Source organism: Capricornis sumatraensis, chromosome 2, assembly GCF_032405125.1.
Source record: "Capricornis sumatraensis isolate serow.1 chromosome 2, serow.2, whole genome shotgun sequence".
Taxonomy (NCBI): Eukaryota; Metazoa; Chordata; class Mammalia; order Artiodactyla; family Bovidae; genus Capricornis; species Capricornis sumatraensis.
Window position 1 is genome coordinate 92,440,601 of NC_091070.1, and position 5,005 is coordinate 92,445,605.

The following is a 5,005-nucleotide window of genomic DNA, read 5'->3' on the forward strand; positions in this document are numbered from 1 at the left end:
CCCACGCCCCCTTCCCAGCCCAGGCTCCGGAACGGAGCGCTGTGTCTTTAAGGGGGACGCGCGGAGCTTTCCGCACAGGACAACATGTCCGCGAGGAGCCCGGAGGGGCTCTGCCATCCCGGACTCCCAGCCCACCGCCCGCTTCAGAGGTGATGGGTGAGTGTGGGCGCGCCCACGGGGAGACTGGGGACTCCCGGGGCGGGGGAGCGGCGGGGTCTGAGGGAGGCTTCCCGGGCCGGGCCGGATGGAGGAGTGAGCTGGGGACCAGCCCCGGGCCCCGGGGGACCGCAGAGGAGCCGCGACCCGCCGACGACGCCCAGACCCCGGGTGCGCCAGGTGCAGGCCTGCCCTCGGCGGTGGTCGGGTCGTCCTTTACGTAAAAGATGCATTTGGATTCTGATAAAGGCCTCGTGCAGTTTCTTTGTGCACCTCATTTTGCTCCTTTTCTACCATCTCTCGTCAAAAAAAAGTTATTTAGGAATATCGAAAATATTGTGCTCTCCCCTTATTAAAGTTGCCTTATTGTAGTCAGGGCAAGTGGTTGGGGCCCTTTCTCTAACTGAGACTTTCTCTAATTCCCACTTTGGCGAGAAACTGAAAGCAAGCTAGATACTCAAACAAAGACCCCTGTCCCTACCGTGCTCAAACAAAGGGATTTTCTGATCCTTTCGGAACGGACAGGAGCAGTTTGCTCTAATCACTTACGTTAATCTAATGCTGGAAGTTGACCCAGCAAAGTTATTTTTCCCTCCTTCAGAAAAAAAATACCTGCCACCATGAGAACTTCTAATTAGCCAAGACTACACAGATAATGGTTTTTAAGAGAAACTGTTATAGAAATTAGCTTGATAAATTGACATAATTAGGGTAATCCTTTGGTGCACTTTTCATTAATGAAATTGTTTATATACTTTTTTTGGACTAAAAATAGCTTGAGGCAACAGATAATGAAAAAGTATACAATAAAGTATGCAAAAGTCAAGAGCCAAAACCAGGTAATTAAAATCTTTTTACGAAGATCTTGAAAGTAGGACAGCTTTACATCCCTCTAATTCATTTAAATGATGCATTTTACAAGATTAAAATGGATCAGCACCCTTCTTTTTAGGAACAAATGTATTCAATAAAGTAATGTAGGCCTGAAATAAAGGTCCACATTAGGGAAGATTTTCATTTAAAAAACATATTAATAATGTTGCTCAGCCTTTTAGCTAATGGTAGAGGTATCTCAGATTTTGGTTTATGACATTTAGAGATTATCTCTATATACCAGTTAATTAGTTGTGGGTCCAGTACAGGTTTTACACTCCATGTGTAACATTTTTCTAAACTTTTTCACTAAATTCCCTAACCAAGGTATCCATCCTTTACAATTTGGAAGCATTTTTAATTCATTTAAGCCTTCAGCCTGCTGACTACAGACTAATTTTTCTAATTGTCTGGATATGTTTATAAATAGATTAATACATGGTAGTAAATTAATATTTCAACAGAGATGGACAGCTAACAGATGAATTGTGGTTTCCTTGATATGTCAGTTGTCACAGGTAATTATTTGTATTAATTATTATATTCTGCTTTGATTAAAGTTACTGGTGGATAAAAATGTTTTTAGTGTCTTCACACAAGTCTGTGTGGCTTTCACATTAGAGTGAATTTCTCGCCTAAGATCAGACAGGCTCAACCTACACATACGTGTTTATAACTCTGCTGGATTGATCCACCTAAAGTGATTAACCCTGGATGGACAAACAGAGCTTTAATTCATCTGTTATTTCCTTTTGACAACATTGCCTGGTTCTTTGGCCTTTAGCTTGCCTGATATTTTGTATGTGTAAAGCTTAAGTATGAAATAATAAAATTAATTTTCATGGGTGGCTTACGAGCTGATTCTCAATGTTATAGTAATTTATGGTGTGTTTACACCACTATTTACACAAATTATTCATCCAGGTTCCAATCTCTTCCCTTATTCTCTATATTGATATTCTGGGAGATCATACTGAGAAATCTGGGTTTTAATCTCATAAGTTATTAAAAGAATACAACTTCTTCAGAGACCATCAAATGCAGAGGTAATTAACGCAAATGTCTTATCTTCTACCAGCTTAGACATCACCCCTTCCAATTAATAGATAATAGAATGAAAACTCGTCAAAGGAGAATTCAGAAGCATCATACCATCAACACTACTTTTTCCTTTTTCTTGAAATAACCAAAGTCTGTCTACTTTTTTTCCAGTTTTTTTTCTGCCTGAAATTGGATTCAAAATTTTCCACTGTTAATTTCATGCTAGCAGAGCTTTTATTTAGCTTGAAGAAATTTTATTTAAAATATGAGCTTGGAAGCCAGATTATACAACTAAAGAACTGCAGCTTTATGTTTTAGATTCAGCTCTACGGTGATGTGTTTTAGTAACCGTTGTACCGTGAGCAAGGTAGGGAAAGGATGCTTAAGCAGGGGTGTCTGCATGAACGTTTGTGTTAGGGTCCCAAACCCGCCCCTCCCCAGTCCTCATGAGTGAACACTGCTCTGACCTTTATCATGAGCGTTAGCATGTTAAAGCATCTCTCTTCACCAGATGGCAGGCTTCTGGAGGGCAGGGACTATGTGGTTCTCCTCTTGGCATCCTGGGTGGCAAGCACATGCCTGGCCCTGAGCAGGTACACAAGAAAAGTTTGAATGAAAGAGTGGATGGAGTGAATGGACCTAAGTCAGATAATCACATTCACTGGCATATTTCTGATAGTCTAAAAATTGTATAAGGGAAACAAACAGAACTTTAAATTTTTCATTTTCTTCTTTTTACCTAACCATATCAGTTAATAGATATTTGGTTTTGGGGGGGTAATCAGTAAGGAAGAAATGCATATCACAGGACTCCAGCAAACTAGGCCTTCCTATATTATCTTATCTGCTGCTGCTGCTGCTGAGTCCCTTCAGTCGTGTCCGACTGCGTGACCCCCATAGACGGCAGCCCACCAGGCTCCCCCGTCCCTGGGATTCTCCAGGCAAGAGCACTGGAGTCGGTCACCATTGCCTTCTCCATATTATCTTCTACCTTGCTATTTTGCAGGAAGGTCAACTGAGGAACTGAAAATAAATTTGGTCAATGATGGGGAAGTGGGTCTATGATTCTTTTTTATTTGCCTTTTGTATTAAAAAAAAATCCTCAGAATTCTTCTTACTTAAACTACCTCCTCTGTTGTATACAAAATGCTAAAAAGAAAAACAGCACTGCCTTTCAGCCACTAAGATCTTCAGGTGAGCATGTGTGAGCAGTAAATACTGGGAGCTTCCTTTTGTTCATATTTTGAAATGATATAGTACTGGTGAGTCCAGTAGTGACATCACTTGCATTATCTGATTTTGCTATCTGTTTATTAGGGGCAACTAATCTTACCATTTCCCCTGACAGATGGGGAGATGGAGGACTTGGGTGAGCTGGGGCTTAGAAGCATAAGATCAGGCTCATTTTGTTTAATGCAGTGTCCCCTGAGTGCCTGCCCTCTGCCAGGGAGACGAGTGAGGTGGGGTGCCCTCCCACAGCACCCCCCCCCCAATTCTCTGGATATAGAATCTCCTTTTGCCCAGGCAGGGGACAGCGAACTACCCGCTCGAAGCTAGCTCACACACTGGGGCCCCTCCAGGGCCAGATGGCAGCACACTATACCCCATGGGACTGTCCCCTCCAGCCTTCAGAGTTAAGGCTACCTAGGCCTGCCTGACTCACACACTTGAGGACTGTTTTAGACAATTATTATTTATACAGACTCTGCCATATACATAACTCTGCCTAAATGTAGACACGTGACCACCTGCACGCTTCCTTAGCGCCCTTGTCTTTACTTCTTCCCTTTCTCCTTTTACATCAGCTGCTACCCCCTCAACCCATAGTGTGTCTCCTTATTTTTCTTCATATATATAAAAAATCTGTATACCCTATACAGGTCTACTGATTATTTAATACAAGACCAGGGACGGCGGAGCCTGGGGCTGCCGTCTGCGGGGTCGCACAGAGTCGGACACGACTGAAGTGACTTAGCAGCAGCAGCAGCAGCAGCATATTATACACATTTTTCTGCATCTTGCTTTTCTCCCGAAACATTATTCCAGAAATCTCTCTGGCAGAGCTCCAATCCAGTCTTTTTAATGGTGGCATAATATTCCCCAGGGTGACTACACATTGTTTACCCAGCCATTCCCCTGCCGATAGGCATTCCTTTGATTCCAGTCTTCAGCCATTCTAAACAACCCTATGACAAACATCCTAATACATGTTACTTTACGTATTGGTCCTTTTCAGTTATACAGAACAGATGCCCAGGAGTTGGATCCCTGATTATATCTATTTTTAATTAATAGAAATTGCAGATTGGTTTTCCTAAAAGCCTTCCCATCTCCACTAGGGATGCACGAGTACACTCTCTTCTCAGCCTCCCTTCCAGCTTCGGCTGACAGACCTCTTCATTTGTGTTAGTGTGAGGGATTTAACAACAGACTTAATATAAGTGATGTGCATCTTTTCACAAATTTCCTGGCCGTCTGATTTTGCCCTTGACTCACTCAGCTACTCACATCTCTGGCCCATTTTTCAACCGGCTTGTTTGTCTGTTTCTTCCCAGTCTGTAAGAGCTCTTTGTGTATTGTGGTTGTAGCTGAAGATTCTAAGACTTCTCTGCCAAGCCCAGAGGATAGGAGCTTCTCTCAGTCTGCACTGTAGGGATGGTTGAAATGAGCTCAGTGCTTGCATGGCAGAGCCAGGAAGGCTCTCCTAGGAATGGTTGGTGACCACAGTTACTGCTGGTCACTCTTTCGAGACTGAGCGTTAAAAGAAGCCCCTTTCGAGAGAGAACGTAGCTGTTGTCGGAGGACTGAGAAGGTGAGGCAGTTCTGAACCATGCTGCCTTCCACTGGTCAAGACCTCCGAGAGCGAAGGCCTGCAGAGGCAGAGGAAGTCCCTCTGCCGCCCTCAGAGGGGCAGCACTGTGCTGGCCGACACTGG

At 43.6% G+C, this 5,005-nt stretch overlaps 1 non-coding gene across 1 annotated transcript; it reads left to right on the forward strand.

The window, feature by feature from the left end:
• The first annotated feature begins 4,867 nt into the window (after positions 1–4,867).
• LOC138074781 (small nucleolar RNA SNORA47) lies at positions 4,868–5,005 on the forward strand. The gene has a single exon (XR_011144589.1). It is a non-coding gene; the product is annotated as a small nucleolar RNA SNORA47 (small nucleolar RNA).